Source organism: Tenebrio molitor, chromosome 1 (genome assembly GCF_963966145.1).
Source record: "Tenebrio molitor chromosome 1, icTenMoli1.1, whole genome shotgun sequence".
NCBI classification, from domain to species: Eukaryota; Metazoa; Arthropoda; class Insecta; order Coleoptera; family Tenebrionidae; genus Tenebrio; species Tenebrio molitor.
Genome location: NC_091046.1, coordinates 27,150,578 through 27,177,237, shown reverse-complemented (window position 1 = coordinate 27,177,237; position 26,660 = coordinate 27,150,578). Strand labels below are relative to the sequence as shown.

Below are 26,660 nucleotides of genomic sequence, written 5' to 3'. Positions count from 1 at the left end.
AATAGATTTGTACAAATGATTTTTGGTCATTTTCTGCCGCATTTCCCTCGTCACATCAAATTTTGTACAGTTTTCTAAGTACTTCACCATTTGTTTTGTTAGCAATAAACCATTTACAGTGCTTGTTATCAGCCTGTTCCTTGTTTTGGTTTTGATCAAATTAATTTGACTAAATACTCTTTCACACTGTGCATTACTGTGAGGAAGAGAACACAAAATCACCCACATTCTTAAATAAGAATTCATTTCCTTCATTTTGAATATTTCTTATATAATGCCAGAAAATATCAGTTTCTTCATTTAACATTTTTTCTTGAAGAGGGTAGTACTGCAACTGCCGCCATTCATCATCTATCTTTTGATAATTCTCATGAGAAGCAATCCTTGGAACTAAAGTTAACAATTTATACAAAGAGGGAGTCAGATCTCTTTCGTCATGTGACCAAGCTCGTCGTGGATTCAAAACAGAACAGTTTTGCAAAACTGAATCATTGAAATTGATCCTTTTTTTAATGTGGACACAAGCCTGGCTTAAAAATGATCGACACCTATCGTAAAAGTAGTCAAGTAATTCTGGATGTTCTTTAAATTTAGGATCCTTCAACTGTTCTATAACTTCCACGCCAAGATATAATACATTCTTTGGTTTAAATTTTGTTCTGTCCTCTGGGTTGATTTCATCAAAATCCTTAGAAAAAACATAAGCCCGGTCCATAAAACAAGTTAAAATATCTTGAAACATATCTGACAATGTTCTGTGCATGTCTGTTAAAAGTACTTTTTCAGACTGAAAGTACTGTTTCATTCTATTGAATTTTGGTAACACCCATTTTAAAAATAAAAAATACAGCTTCATAAATGGATCGTTTAGACATTTATAAATTTGTTCAGTCGCAATCAGTTTCTGGTCTAACCATTTTTCATTAAAATATAACGTTAACGCTGGCCATTGCTCTAAGATTCTATTGACGACGGCCTCTAAAGATAACCATCGTGTTGCTGCTCTGCCTCTTTGCACTAAATTAAAAAAAAGAATAAACATTTCTAGCAAAAGCTTCGCAACTTCGGGCTAATTGTTTGCAAGCCTCGCTTGCACATAGGTGAATAGAGTGGCAAATACACTTCCTCACAATAATGCCTGGACATTGTTGATTAAATCGAGACTAAAGCTTAGAAACTGCAAATAGAGTTTGCAGACTGGCTGGTTTTTCAAAATGTCCAATATATTTTGTGTGGTGATTAAATCATCATCAGCTACCTCTGCTGTAAAAAATAACGTCAATCCATCCCATTGCTCTAATATTCGATTCACCACTGCCTAAGTAAAAACCAATAATTAGTACCTGTCAGAGAAAATTTTTAGGGGCAAACTTACTTCCAACGACAACCAACGAGTCTGTCCAAGTTTTAGCAATTTATGAGGTTTAAGATCGACAAATACTTGAAACTCCTTATAAGATTTCATCCTATTGCTACTTCTGCTGATATAATTGTAGATATCCCTCACAAACTGTTCCACATTAGATGGAAGCTTTTTTGCCGCATAAGATGCACATAAGTGCATTGAATGACAGATGCATCCCATGACGAATATATTAGGGTTTATTGTCTGGAGTTTGGCCTTAACTCCCCCAATGTCGCCCATCATCACAGAACAGTTGTCAGATGGATACCCAATTATGTTTTCAACAGGAATATTGAAATCTCTAAGTGCACTTAGCACAGAGGTTGTGATCCCTTCAGCTGTGCAATTTAAGGGTTCTACTAAAGTTAACAGTTTGTCTTGAACTCTTTGATAATTCTCAACATATCTTACAACTATGGCAAGACATTTTGTCACTGAGATATCTGTTGTTTCATCTATAATTAGCGAACATTTACAGCTTTGTAATTGACTTATCATTTCCTTCTGTGCCTCTTCTTTTAAAAGGTGCACTAATTTAACTGTTTTTGTCCTAGAACATTTGATCTTTCCCACAATTTCTGAATCTGATATTGTTGTTGTTAATAACTTAGGCAGATGGTCCATAAAAAGAAATGGAAGATTGTGTTCTACTAAACACATGGTCAAGCACAGTTCTGCTTTGCGAACTCTCATAGCTTCTGTAATGTGTTTTGATTTATATTGTTTTAGCATTTCACTCACGTCGGCAGTTTTTTTTACACTTGTCGGTATTTGTTATATGACTTTCTCTGAGTTCATGTCTTCTTAAAAGGCTTTGTGAACCTTTCAAAGTTTTATTGTAATACTTGCAAAAACTAAGCCCATCTTTATTTTTCAACCATTTTATTACATAAGTATACATAATACCTATTACCTACCTAAATGGGTTTAGAATTATCCTTTAAATAAATTATGAAACTAACGGCCGTATTCACCAACGCCAGTTAACGTTAACTGTAGGTTAAAATACTTCGTTACTTTAGTTACCTATTGTTATAACAATGTTTTCGTATATTTTAACCTACAGTTAACTTTAACTGGCGTTGGTGAATACGGGCCTAACGGCCGTATTCACCAACGCCAGTTAACGTTAACTGTAGGTTAAAATACTTCGTTACTTTAGTTACCTATTGTTATAACAATGTTTTCGTATATTTTAACCTACAGTTAACTTTAACTGGCGTTGGTGAATACGGGCCTATGGCCTGTATTTTCATCATAACGTCATTGTGAACGGTTCACTATGAAATACATGTAATTTTGAATTTCTAGATCTAACGTTAACATTAACGTTTTAACATCGACGTAACGTTAATGTTAACGTTAGATCTAGAAATTCAAAATTACATGTATTTCAGTGTAGACCGTTCACAATGGCGTTATGATGAAAGTTAATGTTACATGATATTGTTAGCGTTAACGTTAGACCCAGAAATGTTCTGGATTCTTAACGTTACATTCTAACATTAGCCAACGGAAATAATAAAAAAAAAAAAAACTAAAATACATGAAATTAGATCTAACGTTATCATTAACGTTTTAACATCGACGTAACGTTAACGTCATTGTGAAAGGGCTGTAAATGTTGCATGATATTGTTAGCGTTATAACGTTAGTTCTAGAAATGTTCTGGATTCTTAACGTTAGCCAACGGAAATAATTTATAAAAAGTACTGAAATACATGTAATTAGCTAACGTTAACATTAACGTTTTAACATCGACGTAACGTTAACGCCATTGTGAAAGGGCTGTAAATCATTTATTATAAAGTAGAAAAGGAAATAAAATTATGAGGAAATTCACATATTTTCGTCTTCACAATTATCTGAATCGAAATCCGAACTGTCTGAATCTGAATCACCATTAGTACTTATAATCATGGGCTCAACATCTATGACGTCAATTTTTTTCTCAGTTTCCCATGCAGCATTAATTACTTTCTCAGTATGTGCTACATAATTTTTCCAATGTTCGGCACTTACTTTTTTGATTGCCATATTCCAAATCTTCAACACATCGTCTACAGTTGATCTTGTTTTGATTATTTCTTCGTCATAAAATCTTTTGCATTCAGACCAAACCATTTCGATTGCGTTGAAGTGGCAATGATATGGAGGCAATCTTAAGACAGAATGCCCGTGTTCTTCAGCATATTGGTCTAAATGGTATACTTTTTCTGGTAAATTACACGAAACGATTTTCCAAATTTGATCTTTCATATCGCTGACTGAAAATGTAACGTTTTTCTTCTGTAGCCATTCTTTCATCTTCTTTTTTGTCCAGCTTTTTATAGGAATTTCTTCCTGGAATTACAAATATTGTATTTTTTATACTAAATGGTACCTAGCAGAAATCAAACCTGCAATCCGCTATGATAACTTGCGTTATCCATTATGATAAGTGATGGTTCTTCTAAATTGGGTATCAATTCTGTTTTAAACCAATTCTCAAAGTTTTTCCGGTTCATGTTGTCGTGGTAATCTCCGCTTCTTGTCGTACTTTTAAAAATGAGCCCCGCATTTTCAACAAAACCATCTTCGTTTCCTGCATGTAACACAATATATCTGCACCCATCCCCAGTCTTTTTCGACGTCGTAGCCATACTACCATCTTGCCAAGATTTTCTATTTCCGCCTTTACTAAATACCCAAGTTTCGTCAAGTACCACGGGCTGGTATAATTGCATTCTCTTATGACGTAAATATTGTCTCAGAAAATGTCTTCTTTTTATTTGAATACAGGGTCTCTCCATGAGGAACTTTCGATTGTCGTCTTTTCTAAACTTGAATCCAATTTGACGAACCCATGTATGTATTGATTTGACGCAACACTTAAAGTCAGGATTTTCTTCCATAAATCTTGAATGCAATGATTTCATTGTAAGGTGTTTTTTTTCAGCACACATTTTATAAACAATTTCTCGTATCGAACTTTGCATTATTGGGTTTATTTTGATCTTCAGTTCTTTAATTTTCTTCGACATTGAAGCTCTGAATTCGCTATCAGATTTTGTCGGCTTCTTTAAGCGGTAAAGGGATCTTGTTGAGATCTTTAAAACTTCAGCAGTCTGCGATACAATCATTTCTTCAGTTACCTTCTGGTCTGTTTTTTCGATGGATTGCTTGCGGAAATACTCGTACACATGCAAAATTAACTTTTTTGATTGGTCGTTAAACCTTTTCACCATTTTAACGATTTATTATTACCACTTTCAACAAAATGTCTGAATTTGACAGTTGTTTTTAAATTTTCAAAAATTGTCATGATTACCGAATTATTTGGATCTAGCACCGATATACCTATTTTCTAGTTCTTTTCTGTTTCATCCAAAGTCTTTAAGTTAGAAAAAGATAGTTTACTGACTTGGGGTATTACATGGACTATAGTAAACAAAATCGGAATAATACCAATTACACCAAGGGTTGCCAACTTATTTTAAGCGTGCAAGAACTTAAAAGCTATATTCAAAATTGTTATACGAGTTGACAGAACTCCAACCGGGGAACATGAGCGACGTTTTAACGCTCCTACTACCGGCGAAGTAGCCATCGTCATTGTAGGAGAAGAATTCGACAAAAGGGATATAATTATTCAAAGACGAAGTAAAGCCCTTCAACGCATTGCTGAGACACATCGCTCAAATGACGCCGTACAGTACCCAATCATATTTTGGGAGCGGGAGAATGGCTATCATTTTAATCTTCGCCAAACTAACGCAACAACAGGTATGTTAACAAATAAAAAGTATCGGCTATGGATTTTTACGCTCATCGAATAATGATAAGGGAAGGATCATCAAAACACATTCTAATGTGTAGGTAGCTTTTTCATCAGTTTATTGTTGATATGTATGCTAAGGTGGAAAGTGAGCGTCTTCTGTACATCCGACTGAACCAACAGAAGCTTCGAGTAGAAGATTACATCCATTTGAGGGATGCTGTGACAAATGATGGAGCCGTATCGGACATCGGACGGACGGTTATATTACCAGCTACGTTTATGGGAAGTATGTTCGCACGCACGGCCGGCCCTATTTATTTATTAGTGCTTATTCACGATGGACATAAGCTTGACATAAGGCATAAGAAATAAGAAAGGGATATATGTACTATTAATTTTTACGTAACTTATGAGAAGTGACCTCAGTGAACATTATTGTTGTGTACAAAAAGGCATGAAGAATCATATTCGAGTTATATGGACACATAAATTATTTTCCAATTGCCCAAATTTACAAATTATTCTCTTATGTATTTCTTATGTCTTATGTCCATTGTGAATATGCACTTACGTTTACATGTAGTCCGGCTTGGATAGAAATAAGGGAAGAGATTTTCGAAGGTCAGGCACCTTCTGATCGTCACGACTTGACAGCAAGAGTGTTCAAACAAAAGTTAACTAAGCTCATGGAAGTGCCATATCTACGGAGAAACACAATGCTCGATGTATTCAATTGAGTGGCAAAAAAGGGGCCTTCCACATGCTCACATATTAATCTGGCTCAAGAACAAGATACACCTTGCTGAAATCGATAACGTTATTTCCGCAGCGATTCCAAACCCAGAGGAGGATCCTGAACTCTTTTCACGGTCCTTGTGGACCATTTAATCCTAGGTCACCGTGCATGAAAGACAAAAAATGTACTAAAAGGTACCTACGCCTAATGATACAAGAGACGCAAACAGGGGACGACAGCTACCCGCTATACAGGATGCGGAGGATACACCACGACCATCAAAATGAAGGTAGATAATCAGCATAAAGATATTCAAATAGACAACAGATGGGTTGTACCTTACACGCCACTACTTTCAAAAATGTTTAAAGCGTACATTAATGTTGAGTATTGCAACTCAGTCAAGTCAGTTAAATACATATGTAAATATGTGAATAAGGGGAGCGATATGGCAGTGTTTCAAATAGAGAATGAAAGTAGGCCGTTTGATGAAATTACGCTATATCAGATGGGGAGGTACATCAGCAGCAATGAAGCAGTTTGGCGTATACTTAGTTTTCCTATTCACGAACGGCATCCAACCGTTATCCATCTCAGTGTCCATTTAGAAAACGGCCAAAGAGTATATTTCACAGAAAATAACGCTCAAGAAAGAGCTGCTCGGCCACCGAACACAACACTTACAGCGTTCTTCCTTTTGTGCCAAACAGATCCTTTTGCGAGAACACTGTTGTATTCTTAAGTCCCAAAATATTACACGTGGAATAAATCAACCAAGGTATTTTTCAAAAGGAAGCAAGGTGAACGAGTACCAGGATATGATGTGCGCGAAACTGATGCATTAGGACGTGTGTATACAGTTCATCCAAACAACGCTGAATGTTACTACTTAAGATTACTTCTTCACACTGTCCGTGGACCGACTTCTTTCGTAGACCTGAAAACCGTCGAAGGAGAAATTTGCGAGACATTTAGGGAGGCATACCAAAGACGTGGATTACTTGAAGATGATAGACAATGGGACAATACATTGTCGGAAGTGTGCCTCACACGATTTCCATCTCAGCTAAGAAGTCTTTTTGCTGTAATAATAACAACTTGCGCGCCATCGAATTCGCGTGCACTTTGGGACAAGTACAAAGAATACTTAAGCGAAGATATTGTAAGGGAGCTACAAAGGCATAACCCAAATACGAGCTTAAATTTTTCTCTCCATATTTACTTACCATGAAGCTCTTATACGATTGGAAGATCAATGTTTATCCATTAACGGAAAGACTCTGTCAACTAGGTTTACCTACCGGCACCAGTTCGAGCAGGTTTCGATGTATTTGACTGAGAAGTCGTCAGAGAAAAAAGCTACGATGCTGAAAAATTACAAAACTTCGTCGCTACCAACAAGCCTCTCCCAATACACGACCAAAGCTTAGCATATAACGCCATAACGGATCTCTTTGCAAGTGAAAATGGAGGTCTCTTTTTTCTTGATGCACATGGTGACACAGGGAAAACATTTTTTTAGAAGGAGGTCGCACGGCTCATTCTGCTCTAAAATTACTATTAAATTTTGCCCAGTCGGACATTCCTATATGCAACATTAGCAAAGGCTCCGGAAAAGCGAAATTATTACAACTGTGGAAAGTTATTGTTTGGGACGAGTGCGCCATGGCACATAAGAAAGCGCATTCCAATAATCCCAAATGATATGCCTTTTGATTTTAAACGGCTGCAATTCCCCGTCCGATTGGCATTCGCAATAACAATAAATAAAGCGCAAGTACAGTCGCTAAGAGTCGCAGGAATTAATTCAGAAAATCCCTGCTTTTCACACGGTCAGCTATATGTGGCCTGTTTACGGGTAGGCACACCTAAACAATTATATATTTATGCGCCAGAAAGGAAAACTAAAAATGTAGTATACCCAAAAGCCTTAGAATAAGTTCTGTTGTTTAAAAATGTATTCTTACTGTTTTAAAATAAATGTTTCTTATATTGCTTATCCAATAAATTCCAATAAACTTATCACTTATAATATCCCTAGTGCATTGATTATTTCCGGAAATTTTTTCGAATGCATTTCTAAAACGTATTAATTAGCCCGAGTGGAATACGAGGGCTAATTACGTTTTGGAAATGCACGAGAATAAAATTTCCGGATATTAATCAATGCACGAGGGCATATTCGGTAAGAAAATCGCAACGACACGGACATTATGCTTCTTAAATTATAAATTTTTAAATCGTACGACACTCATTAAAGACCAATAGAAACATTAGTTCACGAGCCATAACCAAGACAACAACAAAATAAATGATTTTGATTGGTTGAAAAAATTTCCACTTATTAATCACAGTTAGGTTGGTCTACCTACAAAAAATTTCCAAGAAATTTTTTTGTTGCCATGGTTATGGCTCGTGAACTAATTTTTCTATTGGTCATTAATGAGTGTCGTACGATTTTCACATAAATTGGTGATTTAAAAAAGTAGTCTACAGTAAAGTTTTAATTATTCTTCGTAAAAAGACAAATTTCATATTGAAATTACTGCATACATGAAAGTACAAACATAATTTTAAAACATTCTGAAATTTGCGGGCGAAGCCGCGGGTAAATGTTAGTAGAAAAATAAACTCGAAAAATAGGTGACTAAACATACTTTTTCTAATTTTGACATATAAAGTGACACTTTTCAAAATTAATTGACGTTTGGAAACGTCACACTTTTCGTAACTGGTTACGAAAAGTAAAATCTTTCCTAACTGGTTAGGAAAAATTTATTTTCTAAGTTAGGAAAAATTTATTTTCTAATAAATTTTTCCTAACCAGTTAGTCATATTTTTTGTTTTTAAGCAAAATAACCGTGCCTACTTACCTACTTGATATTTTAACACAATAATAATTTATTATTCATTACTTCGTTTAACGTTTGAAGAAACATTTTTTTTTGTCAAAATTAGAAAAAATCTTGTATGTAACACGTCAGGAAATGCAATTTTGTGTAACTCGTGTGATTTTGCGGGATCTCGCTGCGCTCTTCCCGCAAGTATTCCACTCGTTACACAAAATAACGCATTTCCTAACTGGTTACATAAATAGCTATTGTTGAGCTATGTATTGCTTTACATAATTTTTGGTTTTGAAGAATTTGCTGGTATTTTGGATGCAAGGACATACTCTCGTGTAAAAAATAAATTACTCCCTAGGATTTAGGGATATTCGTTACTAGGTTGCCATAGATTTTTTTAGGTTGGAGGCTATGTGGTTTCTGGTGACAAACAAAAGATATCCCAAAAATGTAAGACAGCAAATTAATTGTAACAGTTGCGAATGACTAATTTCTCGCTAAGTGATAGATGATTTTTCGTTTCACAATCAATTTTGCTTACTGGCGGCATATTTATTTGGATTTAATCTCTCAATTCAAAGTAACCAACCTCAAGCATTCAAAATAACTTTTTAAAATTCTAGTTACACACAACATGAAACACGTTATTTCCCTAAAAGTTCGAATTTTAGGGAGTAATTTATTTTTGACATGAGTAAAAACATTAAAAAAATAAACAAAGATTCTCAAAAAAAAATATAACTACACAATATCAATACTATCACAAAAAATGCACAATAAAAACTAGTCGTGCATTTTCACATTATGTTTTGCAATTAAATTATCACATATTGTAATATCATAGCAATTATTTTTACCAATCAGTGCTTTGGTATGTAAAATTCCAGCAAGAACATCAGTTGAAAGACGATTTCTGGTTTTAGTTTTATTTAGATTGATAGTAGAAAAAATCCTCTCTACATTGGCACTGCTATGAGGTAAACTAAGTAAATCCAGACTAAACTGAATTAGAGCTCCATACATTTCTGATCCATCAGCATTTTTCTTTAATTTTAATTTCACCCAAAAATCTAGATCGCTTTCAACAAAATTCTAAATGATTGTCATTCCTTAATAAACGCCACTGACGGTCCAGTTCGTCAATATCATTTACTAAATGTTGGAAGTGTCTGGTTAAAGGTACTATTGAGGGAGGTTTATTATTGCGGATATATTTTAATTTCTCCATTTCATTAAAAGGAAAGCGTCTAGCTATCTGTACAGCCCCTATAATATAAAAATTAAGACAGTTAGTTTTAATGTTATGTACATCTGGTGGGCTCAAGTTTTGCTCTAAAAGCATTTCGGTAACTTTTGGACCAAAGTAAACTTGGTTTATATCTAAAAAATGTTTAGGATTTTGAATATCAATATCTAACACAGTAGTTTTTTTTAAGAACTCAGGTTTAATATAAAAATGAAGAAGTGTCTGGTACGTATGCAGTATTTTCTCATATAATTTATGTATTTTTGGTTCTTCACACTGAAAATAGGATTCTCAAGCTTCTTATGAATACTTTCAACTGTCTTATCACGTTTATCTAAATACTGTGAACGAAAATATAATTTTACGGCGGAATATTGTTCCAGTATCCGATCCACCACAGAAGAAAGTGATAACCATCTTACCTGATGATGATAATAGAATATATTATGATACGAGTCTTATAAGAAGCATTTTATCGCACGCACGGTTTTAGAGCACGACGAGCGTAGCGAGGAGTGCCCTAAAGGAGTAAGTGCGATAAAATGCCTTATAAACGAGATGTCATACAGTATTTTTTCTACTTTGCCACTTTTTCAATGAAAAAAAATAATTTAAAATTTAAAACCGTTAAAGTTGAAGGATTCCACCCAAGGTCACGTCTGCGGTCTGCCGCGACACCACAGTATCCGTCAAAATTAAAAAATCAAATTTCACTATTTTTAGTATTATTATTATATCACGCCTTTTCCTATTACGATACGTAAAACAATATCGTAATAGCATCAGTACGAACGCAAAGTAGAAAAAGTATCTTATGAACTTTAGTTTCAGTAAATTCTTGAAATTTTTGAACTCGTTCAGTCTTTTAAAACTAAAATTCATATGAGTATAAATGTCTCTAGTTATTAGTTAATACCTCAACTTCATCAGGAAGATTCTTTGTCGCATAAGCAGCACATAAGGCAAATGAGTGGCATATGCACTTAAAACTGTCAAAATATTTTTTTCAAATGGGAGCACATACTTTTTTTTAAGTAATTCTGATAGAGATTTTTATTCTGAAAACAACAACGTATCACAAGTATACATTTACATAACCAAAAAACAAAAAAAAAGTTAAAAAACACTGCTATCGTCTATGCTCAAACTGCTGTCCATTTTGCGCTAAATATTGGCGGCATCTCTGCGCAACCCCATATGTTGCACTGGACAACATTTCAGCAGGAACTATTCGACAAGCCTCGATAGTTTTATCTCTTAATTGAGCCTCATTTTCTGGAGGTGGCGCATAAACTTGATCTTGAAGATATCTCCAAAGGAAAGTATCCATTGGGGTAATTAATATCTGCCGAGCGTGCCGGCCAAGGTATGGGTCCATATGTTCCAATCCAAGAATCTCTGAACCTCCTTGTTAAAAGCTCCCTGTTCAGAATGGCGTTATGAGAGGTAGTGTCATCCTGTTGAAAAACTACTCTTCGAAACTCATTTAGGGGTAGCTCGTCAAGAAAATTTTCCACACCTTCACGAAGAATGGTGTTGTATTTATATTGATCTAGGTTACCATCAATAAAAATTGGTCCAACGAGTCTGCTATGTAAAATACCCCACCACACATTTACCGAAAATCTACGTTGAAAGTTGTTTACTACCGTCGCATGCGGATGTTCTTGAGTCCAACATCGATGATTGTGTCGATTGAATATACCGTTGTTGGAAAAACTGCACTCATCTGACCATAAAATTCTTTGGTAAAATGACATATCTTCTTGAACTTTGTGTAAATGAAAACGACAAAATGTTGAACGGTGGTCAGGATCACCTGCCTCTATTGTATGTATTTTGCGTGGAACATAGTGTTTTATTTTGTTTTTTCAAAATTCTTTGAACAGTATTCTTTGAAGTTTCCAAATTGTTCGCTATCTCTCTGACGGAAGTCCACTGTTTTTCCTCAACACTCAGAAGTACGTTAAGTTCTACCTTTTCATCTCGTACTCGTAGTTGACGCTGAATCCGCTTCGGTTTCTTCTCCGTAAATTATTGTTTGCTAACCGTTGAAATTTGCATCGATTTGGATGATGTCTGTTCGGATAGAGCTGCTGATGACGTTGTGAAGCTTGGTAAGAATTACGAGTATCATCGCACTCAAAATAAACTCGAAGCATGTCTAAATATTGTTCGTTCATTTTAGCAATTTTTTAAGTTGAACTTGACAAGTTACGCGATTATTATTTGTCATTTGTTTTTTCAGCTAACTTAATTTGGTTATTACATTGTAACACAATGCATTTTGATAGTTTCTCGCTTGGTACTCGTCATTTGTTTCAAAAGCTAGTGTTATTTTTTTACCCAAGGCTAAATAGTGTTTTCTTCCTCTTCTTTAATTTTTCTTATGTCGAGTTATACTTGTGATACACTGTTGTTTTCAGAATAAAAATCTCTATCAGAATTACTAAAAAAGTACCATATGCAAAAAAAAATATTCGTAAAAATTGGACTCAAGTCGAAGGTCTATCAGAAAGAGAAGAAAAAAGTTGGGGTTGTCATTTAAAAAAATATTGATGACGTCATAATTCCTAATTAACCCTAGAATACTAATCTTTATTTGCTGTGGCCTAAACACTATCCATTCGTAAGTTTTACGATTTTATGTCCAAAAGTAAATAATGAGTAACTAAATAATTTTTTATTGACACATTATTTATAGATATATTAAATGAACTTTAAACTAATGTTATAAACAGTCAACCATGTAGACACTAATGTGGGGCGTCACAGGTAACAGACGATACCGCACGGTGTTCCGCGCAAAACGCGCGGCGACAGTGGTTACAATATGTAGCTGTCATTTTACGTTTTTTTTTTGACGTGCACGTGTAACACATTACCACAGGTTCTGGTCTTTCTTCTGGTGGTTCAACGTTGATAATGTCTTCAATAAGAAGCCGGAGTGAGCGCTGTAAAGTTGGTATTCAAAGTCGTTGTTCCAATCAAGGAAGGTTAGTTGCTCGTGAAAAATCCGTAATCAGCAAAACCAGCAGAACTGGCAAAACTGGCAAAAACGGCAAAACCGGCAACTCCTAACGAGCGTCGTTAGCAACGCGAATAAGAATGATTTGAATTACCTCTCTGATTGAAATGGGCGACCTAACGATTTCTTCCGATTAAATTTCCAGGATTGTGGGTGACGATATAATTGTGGTCTCTTGGGAGACGGTAGTCGATAAAGGTACCTCGATGATTTCAGAAGCGAACATTTTTCGATACGACCACGGCACGCCTGGTTCTCTCCCCGGTCACCAATGAAAAGATGTCGTTTCCTCTTCCTGCAGTTTTTTCGTAACCCCCGGTAGTTGTCAGTTCTGCGTGGCGTGAGACAATCGACACTTATTCCCCTTTCTAATAAGGCATTCCGATTTTGGAATGTATTCGGTCACATTGGATGGAAGGTGCTTCCGCGGTACTGCTTGTGCGCTCTGGCTTGTCAAAAGAAGGATTATGGCTCTGGTTTGTTTACATTTTCGGGAGGACGGATTAGAGGATGTTGAAATTTCCGCTGACGGGGAAAATTGCAAATGGTTTTCGGCAAAGAGCCGGTGAGTCCCCGCGTTTGTTGCGTCAGACGGTAATCGTTGATCTTCGCGTGGTCAAGAAGAGAAAAGAGACAGAAAAGACGTAGTTCGGAAAGACAGAAGATAACGTCCAGGCAACTGACGAAAGTGGAAGTGAGAAAACCCATTGCCGTAACGTTACCCATAGCTGAGAAAAGATTGAGTGAGAGAAGAAGAAGAAGGAAATGGGGTACGAGAAAAAGATGGATCGCAGCCAGAGACGATCCAAAGACGTGAGGCCGTATTAGCCTAAAATTGCAGGGCGAAAACGTGTTCCTCCCATATATCTAATACAGAGTGATCAACAAGAAACCAAATCAAGAGTGCTACCTCATCTTTTGTTTTATCGAAACGTATTTCTTACATGGATCAGACACTTTTATCTACTTGCTGTGCACACTCGTTTTGTTGGTTGCCTACCTCTCAAAAATCTATTATTAATTGCCTTTATAAATTTTTTGTAATTCATGAATAATAGAATAATAAATTTAAATTATTATTTTTTATTGATAAAGGAAAAAACACAGTTACACAAAATTCCTTCATAAGGCACAATCTTTAGTTACAGCATTTTAAAAATAATTATTTTTCACAATTCTTTGTTTTGTTGTTTTCTGTAAGAAAAGGGCAAAAGTTATTATTCTCTAATTTTTGGGTAATTGAGAACTTACTCGTATCTTTTCTAGCAGTGTTTAAAACATTTAGGCTCGGTTGTATAAAAGCATGTCAAGTTGCATGTCAGCTAACACCGCGTTAACTTTAACAACATGTTAACATTGAATTAATTTTGACACCGTTGTATAAATGATTTGCACAGGCTTGTTAACTGACAAAGCGTTGACAACGAGTTAACATGGGATCACGTTTGAATGCTAGAAACTTTATCGTTTATATATTGAAGTTGGTGCCACTGGCTTCGCGTCATTGACCTTTTGTCTAACCTAAACTTAATTCGTGAGTAATTTTCAGCCTGTTTTGTTTTGGTTTTAAGTGTTTTGACGATTTTTCTGCATTTAGAGAACGATGGAAGATCAAACAAAACGAACCGCAAACTTCACGGTTAAGGAGAAAATGGCTCTGTTGAGTATAATTGAAAGGTAGGTAGAATTCAACGGTTTTACATTTTACATGTTATCAATTATTCCTTCAAATAACTATTTCTATATATATTCCTGAATATCCAATCCACTCTCCTCTCCCTTAAGGTACAAACCTATTATTGAAAATAAAGGCACGTCATGCGTAATTAATGATAAAAAGAACAATGCCTGGAAAAATATTATGCAGGAATTTAATGCCGAAACTGAAGTGACCAGAACAGTAAAGCATTTGAAGTTGCTCTACACAAATCTAAAGCGGAAAACACGAAAAGATGTCGCCGAGAAACACGTAAAAATAAATTACTTTTCAAGTGGGTAATACATTTGTTACTTGTTTGTTAACAGAAAGAACAGTATATAAGAGCAAAGTTGATTGATGAGGAGGACAGGCGCGAAATTAATAAAACCGGTGGAGGTAATTATAATCCCCAATTAGATGATGCAGGGGCGCAAATTTTAGCAATTATGGAAGATCAAATTGATCCATTATCAAATGTTTTTGATGATGCTGGTGATTATTTTCATGATGGTAACAGCGTATTTTAGTCTTGGAAGTTTTTAATGCCTTTATAACTCATTTATTATTTTAGTACCCATAGATATTCCTGGTTGCTCTGTTATCCAGATTTCACCAAAACCTGTATCTTCTCCCGATCCTAAATATGTGCCCGTTACTCCGGTTGAGTCTAATGTACAAGCCTCGGTACAAGCCAAATCGTCTCGCCATATTGCAACTGTTAAAAAGACAAGAATTATAAACAAAAAGAAATTGAATTATAAACAACTATACTTTAAAAAAAAATACGAAGTAGCTTGTTTTGAATTAAAATCCAAGAGGCAATTGCATTGTTTAGATTTGAAGATAAGGAGAAAACAGTTGGAAAATTTAAATAAAAATTAATTTATTAATAAGGGCAAAGCTAATTTTTTGTTTTATATTACTTGAATAAATTTTTTTTCTTTCATGTTTTGTCTTAATTTTAGATTTTTAACATAATTTTTATCATTGGAACCAGTTTGGAAAGAAGAATTTCTCATGCAACCATTTTCCAAATCTGATTATTGGAAAGCATCCTGGCAAGACGTAGATATTTTCAATAAAAATTTAATTGAAGATCCTACAAAACAAGTTCCGGGATTGGACCTACCCACGAAAATCTGGTGTAAATTAAATCGCTTTAGAACCGGCTATGGCAAATGCAGTAATATGCTGTTTCACTGGAACATTCGTGAAAACCTATCTTGTGAATGTGGTGCAGAAAAAGAAACCATCCCAACACATTGTGGAAGAATGTCCTCTTACTCTAAATTCCAGCCAGTTTTCTCCGAACTTCATGTACTCACCAAAAACGCCCTAAATTGGTTACAACAAATTAAAAATATATAATTTACTATTATTATTTATTTTGTGAATTTTCGAATTTTAATTGTATTTTTCTTCATAGAAATATAATAGAGATACTCGTATGTATGTATATGTTACGAACAAAGACGATAAATGGACATTGACGATAATGGCCGGACAATGACGTGAATGTCCATTTTTCCTGGCGATTATTGATGATGACCGGACATTAACGTTATGGCCCGTGGTGAGTGGGCAATGTTATTAAAAATGTCATTTTTATTCTAACGCTAACAGCATTGCCCGGTCATTAATGATAATGGTCAAAAACGGCTGGGTAATGCTGATATACTCGTAGGTTACATGATTATTATTGAAACTAGACAATACATATATTGTTTTCTTTTAGTATTTTTATTTATCAAATGTGTTGAAGTAGGTACTATGTGAAAAAAAATTATTCACACTTATCAAATTTTACTTGGTAACGTAAGTAAATAAAAAAAACAAAAGATTTTTCTTATTTTTCACTTTACTATAATTGCATGATAACTCCTAGGATACGAAATACGTAAACATGTCCAAACAACCGGGGAATAATAACAGGGTGTAATAAGAATAAGCGGGCGTAATGAAATTTTTTAAAGAACACGTATAGTGAAAAATAAAATCTGGTATGCACCACGGCGTCACCGAATGATTACGCCCATCGAACGATATCCATCTCTCGGGCTAAAGCCCTCGAGCTGGATTCATCGTTCTCCGGGCATAATCATCGTTGTAACGCCTTGGTGGATAAATAGCTAATTAGAACAAAGTGAAAAACACAAATTTTTCAAATAATATTGAGAGTACTCAAAATTGTTCATTTTTGTTGTGGCATGAGAGTGATCCATGGTACTTCGAGCAAATTTTTTTATGCAGCGCGCTGGTATTATTTTATGCTATGAATGAATTATTAACATTGCCCAAATTACATGGACATTAACGTTACTGGCCGGTCATTATGGTTAATGTCCAACTTGACTGGCCATTATCGTCATTGACCGGCCAATAACGTTATTGGCCGAATTATCGTCTTTGTCCGTAACATATACCCTGTGGAAACTAACTGGAATAAAATTCATAACTTGGACATAGGTACATTTTGTAAAAAATCCCGAAACAGGTCGATTTTTGTTTTTCCTTGCCCACATTTTGGCGTATATGGTTTTTGCATATATCCTCCTGGAAGTGCGCAACTACCCCTAACTTTTTTTTTCAAATGTAAGGGTATGCCAAGTGACACCTCGTTTGAAAGCCCACTTCGCAAGGAATACAACGCACTATTTTTTTTTCCGTAAGGGCAACTTGTTAATTAAAAGTGTTAATTGTGATAAACCCAAATAAAACGTATTTGGCATTTAACGTGAGTTTTAATTATATAGTCTACATGTCACATGTCTGCAAAAACTGAATTAATTAGGGCTGCTCTAACTGCAGTATTTTCATCATTCACAATGTGCAATTCTGGATCAAAATCTTCAATTTCGTCACCCTCAAAGAATTCATCATTTTCTAGAATGCATATGTTATGTAGCACTGCACATGCAACAATAATGTGGAGAGTTGTTTGAAGTTTCATATTTAATCCTCTGGACAAACAAGGAAAACGTCGCTTCAGCACCCCAAAGCACCTCTCAATACAATTCCTAGTGGATCTGTGAGACGCATTGTACGCCCTCTCCATACGGTTTCTTGGATTCAATAGTGGTGTTAGTAAGTAACTTTTACAGGGGTAACCATTATCACCTAATAAAAAGTCTGTTTCATACATTCCAGCAGCTAAATCAGCACACAGAGGTGAATCATTGAAAATGGTGCTGTCGTGAACAGAACCTGGCCAACGAGCAACAATGTTTATTATTTTTAGTTCTGAATCACAAACCCCTGAACATTGATTGAGAAGTACCCTTTTCGGTTTCGAAATCGTTCGGCTTGCTCACCGCCTGGAGAGAGTATTTTAATGTGAGTGCAGTCAATAGCACCTATTACTTTCGGAAACCCACGAATGTTGTGAAATCCAGATTTAATTAAATGTCTTTCTTGGTCGGTTACTGGCATCTTAATGTAACGAGGTTTTAAGGCTGCTATTAAATTACATACTCTGGTAACTATTCTACTCGTCGAAGATTTATGAATGCCGATATTGTCCCCAAGTACTTGTTGGAAGGATGCACTGGCCAGAAATCGTAATGTAACAATGAGTTGCAGTTTTGCCGAAATAGATTGATTTCTTTTTGTTGCAGGTTCTAGGTGACGACGGATCAAATTAAGCAACGTGTTGAAGGTATTTTTATTGATCCTGTACCTTTCCTTAAAATCCGCGTCATTATACAGTTCAAATGGATCCTTACGAACGAAAAAGCGTCTTGGACGACGAATTCTTACTGCTCGTAATAGTAATCTCGGTTCTTCATCACTCTCTTCAGTCATCAGTGAAGACAAACTAGATATTGACATCTTTTATATCTAAATAAACCAATAATTATATTGAATATATTAATAATATATTAAATAAAAATATTATTACTGAATTACGTTTACTTTATCCCAAAAATTAGAAATCTTGTCCTCAAAGCTTCATTATGGAAACGAACTCGTAATTTAATTGATGCCTGATGACTGATTAGCTGACAGAAAGTTAAATAAGGTTTGACATTATGTTAACTTTGACAATACTTTTATACAATGCAAATGCAATGCAAATCCTGGGTTGACATTGGTTTGACATATTGTTAGTTAACAATCTGTTAACCTATTGTCCACTGATTTATACAACACTTAACATTAGCAAATGAATTTAACATTGGTTTAACAACTTGTTAAAGTTGACAAAGGCTTTATACAACCGGGCCTTAAACTACTCCAATGTCAAAAAATAAGTTTTCACAAAAACTGCTCAAAATGTTCTCCATTGTGGTCCAGACAGAATCAAACTCGCCTCTCATAATTTCAAAAACCCTTATAAACCTGTCAATTTGTTTAGGGTAATGTGTGGGTTTTATTTCACAAAGGGAAACAAATTAATATCCTTCTTAAAAATTTTCTGGTAAGTGCCATAACACAATTTAACTTGTCTTAAACGCTTTATGGAAGTTGAGGGATGTTCCTTGATAATTTGTTGAACATTTTGCACCATTTCTAAAAACTAAGGACTGACCTGACTTCTTCTTAATGATGGATTATGATCTGCTAAAATTAGACACTATAATTTTAAGACATTGATAAACTTGTTGATAACCAATACCATCAGGTTCGGACATCTTCGGTGTAAGGGGGTACAAAGTAAGTAAGGCCAGTCTTCATTTTCTTGTTTCACCCTCTTTCGAAAATAATCTAATAAAAATGCCTTCTCTTTAATGGTAAAACCCATTTTACAACTTATTTTGGGATAATTGTTGCTTACAACTTCAATAAACGTCTGTAAGTGTAAACTTTGCCGAAATCGAAGATTTGTTTTCTAGGTTAAATCACTTGAATTGTCAACAACAACAACCTTGAATTTTGAAATGTGACATTTCAACGAAGCATCTCCGTACCAGTGGCGTCGCGTTTGGCAATGAAGATGGTAATTTACTTAGTCTTACAAATGTAAAATGTTGCTCTTGTTAAACTTATAAATTGTTTCCCTTATCTTATAATAATAATAAAATGCACAATAATTAATTAATTACAATTCCAACGTCTAAAATTCATAAGGTATCATTTTTTATTAAGTAGAGTTTGAGACCATAAATTGTCTACGCCCATGTTTTGACCGCTTATGAGCATATGATTTTACTACGACGTGACCGATAATTTGCAACGCTTGCTCTGATTTGGATTCTTGTTGATCACTCTGTACTCCTATACAGTGAGCGGCAAAAGTATGGAATAAATTTATTAAAAATTAAACAAAATTTTTTTCAAAAAAATCTTTGGACAGGTCAACTTTAGTTTATGAAAATACATATTTTAATGCAAAATAAAATTCAAAACAGTCATTTGTTTTCGAGTTATGACGTCATCGATAGTTTTTTTAAATGGAAACCCCCTATTTTTTTTCTTGATTCTGATAGCTCTTTTAATTGTCTAAACGCCAGTATAAAAATTTTGTTACCTTACATAAGGAAATTTTTGAGAAAAAAAAAAAATAAATTCCGAACAAAAACAAGTCAAAAATTGTGTTAGGACGTATTTAAAATTATGGAATTAAATGTTCGATTTGCCATCCCCCAGCTTGTTGACAATAAGCAAGTTTATGAAGAAATTCCCTCTGTTTTAGTTTTTATCTAGTTTTATCCGCGCACCCAATCAAAATTAAAATTTCTATACGTTGTGTTTCTGTGAAATGAGTCATTTTGGAAAACGTTTTGTAAAACAAATAACACATACCAATGAAATTGACAATAACATTTGACTGTTTGATTTAGCTACTTGATTTTTTGACTTGTTTTTGTTCGTTATAAAATTTATTTTTTCCAAATTTAGTATTTTTTTTCTCAAAAATTTTCTTATGTAAGATAACAAAATTTTTATACTATCATTTAGACAATTAAAAGGGCTATCAGAATCAAGAAAAAAAATAGGGGGTTTCCATTAAAAAAAAACTATCGATGACGTGATAACTCGAAAGCAAATGACTGCTTGGAATTTTCTTTGATACTAAAACATGTATTTTTATAAACTAAAATTGACCTGTTCAAAGATTTTTTTGAAAAAAATTTTGTTCAATTTTTAATGAATTTATTCCATACTTTTGCCGCTCACTGTATAGAGCATTTGCTTCCAATTTGTGGACAGAGGAAAATGAACGAACATGGGTTCTATCCTTTCGTGCCACTTCTTGAAAACGCGCATGCACCAAAGTGGCGCCAACCTAAAGCTAGGAAGTTTTAATTTTTCCTGTCTCCACTGGCATTTTTTTGACTTCTAGCTGTTGCATCCGCTCGGCAAACTTTGCTCATCAAAAAAATGCCACTTTTAATCCTAATAAAACAATAATAATGTGCTATTTACCACATCGGAGATCGTTTGCTGCAAATGTTCAGTTTCAAGACTCATTTTATCTGCGTATTAAAAAGAATAACATCAAAAGTTTTTGATGATGATTTTGTCTGAACCGGCTCGGAGTTTTTTTAGTTCAAATGTCCAATTTCAAGACTGACGAACTATTACAACTATTGCAATAGTAGGTATGTTAAACAAAATATGTAATACATATGTTGAACAAAATGAGACGTCATATAATTAAAAATTCCCCTTAAATAAATGTAAAACGCTTAACAGGTAAAATTTTTCATTTAAAAATTAATCTTGTATTAAACTTTTCCTTCTGATATTTCAAAATTAATTACTTATTTGATTGTGTGAATTTTGGCACCGTAAAGTTGCGCTTGCGCATTTGAACCAAAGAATCCGTAGACATCAATATGTCTGTCTCTCTTGCTCTGTCCACGAACCGCCCATGCAATAAAATAGGGAATGCTCCATATAGGAGTATTAGATATATGGTTCTCCAGCCGCCCCGTGGCTGGCACAGTGTCGAATTTTGAAACGAACAGTCAAATAAAATAAACTATTTAAAATGTCGCGGAAGGTAGGGATTTTGCGTAAAGACGAGACGTGGTCGTCGTTGCATTTTATTTGATGTTTCTTTGCTGACTTCGGATGGTCAAGTAGCGATGTTACTGTCCCGCAAGCTTTTGTAGAACCTCTCGGGCCTTCTACACCGGCCGAAACGAAATCGTGGCGTTTTTTAATGCTACGAGGGGAGTTTGATAATAATTGCGCTTAGGGTATAAGCAAATTGTTTTTATCAATTCGATATAATCTCCTGAGACTGCAATACACTTCTCAGATCGACTATATAATAACTGTAGACCAGTTAAAAAATAATCTGAAGATTTTGCTGCAAAATGATCATTTACAGCGGACATCATCTTTTCTTCGGACCAAAATTTTTTTCCACGAAGCTCCTTTTTCAAATTTGGGAACAGGTAGTAATCACTGGGAGCCAGGTCCGGACTATAAGGAGGATGTTCAATTTTTTCGAACCCGGCATCAACCACAGCTTGCTTTGAAACTTTAGCCATATGACAAGGGGCATTGTCTTGCAACAGCAAAATTCCGCGGCTAAGTTTACCTCGACGTTTTTCCAAAACAATAGATCGAACTTTCGAGATTAAACTAGCATAATAAAGTGCCATTCATTGTGCTTCCTTTTGCCAAGTAGTCGATCACCAAAATTCCCTCAGCATCCCAAAAAATTGTAGCCATCATTGAACATGTCGTTGTTTTTCAAACGGAGTAAGCATTTTGGGCACCCAACGTCCGCATACCTTGGACATGTGCAAATAATTGTGCTAATCTTTAATTCGTCAGCTATCTGCCGAACCCGAATTCGACGATCCTGCAGAATTAGATTCTCCACTTTTTTGACATTTTCTTCAGTCACTACAGTCTGCGGCCTCCCCGGGTGAGGATCATCTTCGATCGATTCCCGTCCTTGTTGAAAAAGACGAGTCCAACGTTTAATCGTGGCATAAGAAGGAGAAAAGTTGAGATATGTCTCGGTGAGATCCTCAAAAATTTCTTTGGCCTTTTTACCTTTCATCACAAGGTATTTCATTACGGCTCGGTATTCAATTTTGAGAACTGTACTTGATTCTCCTGACATGGCACCACTTATTAATTTCTTGTTCGAAAACTATTGTCACAATATTGACGCAACTACACACTTGTTGTAGAAAACAAGTGCGTATGCGTTGCCATGAAAATAAATTTCGTCAAACGGTTGTACCTAGATCAGGCTCACTAATTATCAAACAATCCTCTTACATAGATTTGTTCATCTTTTGATCAAACTCGAAATAGACAGGTTGCTTCCAATTAGAAAAAAGACTTCTCACCATAACCACTTGCAGTTGATTATGTCTACCCATGACTTGATCTTCTTTCTTGTCATATTAATAACAACTTTTGATTTTGACTTCATGAAACTACAGAACCATCTGTTTATCTTTGTCTTCCATTTTCATAGATGCCGCTTTCATAATGTCATAATTTTAAATTATTTCGTAAATATACAGTGGGCGGCAAAAGTATGGAATAAATTCATTAAAAATTAAACAAATTTTTTTTCAAAAAAATCTTTGAACAGGTCAATTTTAGTTTATAAAAATACATATTTTAATACAAAATAAAATTCCAAGCAGTTATTTGTTTTCGAGTTATGACGTCATCGATAGTTTTTTTAAATGGAAACCCCCTATTTTTTTTTTATTCTGATAGCCCTTTTTATTGTCTAAACGCCAGTATAAACATTTTGTTACCTTACATAAGGAAATTTTTGAGAAAAAAAAAATACAGTTGGAAAAAATAAATTTTATAACGAACAAAAACAAGTCAAAAACTGTGTTAGTAAGTATTTAAAATTATGGAATTAAACGTTCGAATTGCCATCCCTCAGCTTGTTGACAACAAGCAAGTTTATGAAGAAATTCCTCCTGTTTTAGTTTTATCTAGTTTTATTCCCGCACCCAATCAACATTAAAATTTCTGTACGTTGTGTTTCTGTTAAATGAGTCATTTGCGAAAACGTTTTGTAAAACAAATAACACATACGAATGAAATTGACAGTAACATTTGACTGTTTGATTTACCTAATTGGTTTTTTGATTTGTTTTTATTGTAAATATTGTAAATTGTAAATATTTCCTTATTCAAAACTCCATCTGTAATGGCGTTTTAGATGTTGAATAAATAATTTTCTTATACAGTGCATTTTTTTTAACTGTTGCCATAGGGAATTGCATGGTAAAACTTATACCCCCTGTTAACTTTTGTTCTGATGAAAATATTCAAACCATTTTTGGAACAAAGTTGGAAGATTTTTTAAACTACCGGATAGTTTACAATTCAATATCCTAAACTGTCGAAAAAGTTGTGAAAAAATATTTTAAAGCGCGCCGGAATAATAGTACGTCGAGCGGCCGCCAGAATAGCGTCCCTATCGGCTCAACCTGACCAAATTACATTCCAGTGCGACATTTACAAAATAGTCGAAGAAAAACATTTCGAACAATTCCTTTGATAATTTCTGTTAATGTGTTGAATTATTTGTGAGTTAACGTTTTTACGTTTTGTTTTTTTTATAAAGAAATTTAATCATAGCCACCAGAAGATCTCGCTATTTATTTTTTAAATGAAACTGACAAAAATCAAAAGTGGGGATAGGCAGTTGCTGGTTGAGCCGACAAGGACGCTATTCTGGCGGCCGCTCGACGGACTATTATTCCGGCGTGGTACAAATATTTTTTTCACAACTTTTTCGACAGTTTAGGAGATTGAATTGTAATCTATCCGATAGTTTAAAAAATCTTTCAACTTTGTTCCAAAAATGGTTTGAATATTTTCATCAGAACAAAAGTTAACAGGGGGTATAAGTTTTACCATGCAATTCCCTATGGCAACAGTTAAAAAAAATGCACTGTATAGTGTTACCAGTAAGCGAGACGGTAGGCACCGATCAAGTAGCAGGCGGTCGCTGTCAAGTTGACTTTACTTTTTTCTAATTTTTGTATTACATAAGAACTTTTGTTTTTGTTGATTGAAATAAATAAAACCTTCATTTCTTTATTACTGAATTCTCTAAAAGCCGGCCCGGCTTTTAGAGAATTCACACCGGCCCGGTGACAATTTTGGCTCCAAAACGTGGCGCTCCCGAGTGTTTTTTTTTCTGGATAGAAGAAAAGAACCGACTACCCTGAGATACCGGGCATATCATCATGGTCGAGACTCGCTCTCAACAGGAACAGGACCTGATAGCCTGGGCTTCGACCCTCACCAAGAAGGATGTCGATGCTCTCACGGCCTTCATGGAACAATTCCTCGTCACCACACCGGCGGGGACGCTCCAGCTCCCAGAATTTTCCGGCCTCGACCACGAGGACCCACAAAATTTCCTGGAACTCTGCGAAAAAGGGCTCGCCACAACCAACCCCGCGTTGTGGCGGGACAAAATCGCAACGCGACTCCGAGGTTCAGCAGCCGAATGGTGGAGCCATAACGCACCATTCGCGCCAACATACGAAGACTTGAAGAGGGCCGTAGTGAACAAGTACGGAGGCCCCGAGAACGTGATCGAACTCCACGCGCAGTACTACGGAACCAGGCAAGCCGTCGGTGAGTCAACCGACAGCTTTCTTTCAAGGAAAAGACGTATCGCAAAACGAATCTTCCCCAACATCACGGAGGAGAAGTTCATTGCCACGTGCCGTTTCCTGGTAATCGATCCAAGTCATCTTCAAGAACCACCGCAACCACGGCACCCCGCTGACGTGGTGCCACACGTGCCGTTCGCCGATGGGCCAAACCAGGGCCACCATCAGCGACCACAACACCTACCAGATCCAGTCCCAGAACGAGCCCAAGGACCAGCTAATCGCCAAGCTCCAGGTGGAGCTTACCTCGACGAAAAAGATGCTGCCAATGATATAACAGCGGGCGACGCAGCAGAGGTAGGTGTTTTCTTAACAGCAAAGCATTTTGTTTGTACAGAACATTTTAATAAAAAATTTGTAAAGGAGCACTTTTTGTTTGATCATGAAAATGACCCAGTTGGAAGGACTTTGTCTCCAGATGCCATTCCTGAACTAAATGTGAAGTCGTGCTCCAATTATTTGCCTCCTGTTTCTCCTGTCCTTAACATCAAGCAATATAGGAATAAAAAAAATTCGAAAGGTGTGTAAAAATCAGCCTTTAAAAATTAAACACGTATTTTTACATATTACAGCATACACGGACACAATACATACCTACTAACTAATACAAAATGTAAATAATAAAAATAAAACTGTTAATAATGTATATTTTTTTACAGTCCTAAAGAAATTCTTCCACTCCGACCGCAAGTAATTAGTAGTACCATAACACTCCAAAACTCACATATAAATCCCACTCATCCTGAATCATCCGAGCAAGCACTTCCTACTAGTTCAAACATAAATGATTTCGTTTTTCCTTCGGTTTCTGCCAATTTTTTTGAATATCTGAATAAGGAAATTTCAGAGAGTAATTTATTGACTAAGCTACCTTATGAATGGGGATTACATCAATGTAGCTCGATCATAATCAGTCCCGTAAAATACAACGATTCATTAGGAGGTAATAAAGCAATTCTAATGGACAAATCAATTATAATTTGACAAATCAATTATACGGATCAGAAATAAGAATATCATTAAATAATATTTCTCGTGAATATAATGCTGAAGTTACAAAATTGGATGATCTGATAACTTTAATAGCAAAAATTGGCAATATGATTCTTTGCAATGGATCTGGGATACGAAGTAGGTTTAGCCGTCACTGTAGTGGTGAAAATAAAAGAAAAAAAACAGACCGTTGTGACTTTTGTGCAAAGTTGCGAAAACAATTATTAAAACAAAACAAAAATCTGAATTAATTGAAGCACATAGCGCAAAGGAAAAAAATTCAAAATCAGTGCAGGCGATTAAAGCAAAAATAAGAAAAACAGGAAGCAACTATCACCAACTTGCAAAAACCAATGTCAAACATGAAAAACACTGA

The 26,660-nt window shown here is 35.3% G+C and overlaps 1 long non-coding RNA gene across 7 annotated transcripts in view; it reads left to right on the top strand.

Annotated features, from left to right (window-relative positions):
* The window catches only part of LOC138130038 (uncharacterized), a 48,586-nt gene extending 29,952 nt beyond the window's left edge, over nt 1–18,634 (top strand). Inside the window, exons 3-6 of one of the 7 annotated variants that reach the window (XR_011159483.1) lie at nt 14,619–17,454; nt 17,512–17,804; nt 17,868–18,277; nt 18,335–18,634. This is a non-coding gene — a long non-coding RNA (uncharacterized lncRNA). Of the gene's footprint in view, nt 1–14,618; nt 17,805–17,848; nt 18,283–18,334 lie in introns of all 7 variants that reach the window. The other 6 variants (XR_011159487.1, XR_011159486.1, XR_011159478.1 and 3 more) reach the window with 6 other exon arrangements.
* The last annotated feature ends 8,026 nt before the right edge of the window (nt 18,635–26,660 follow it).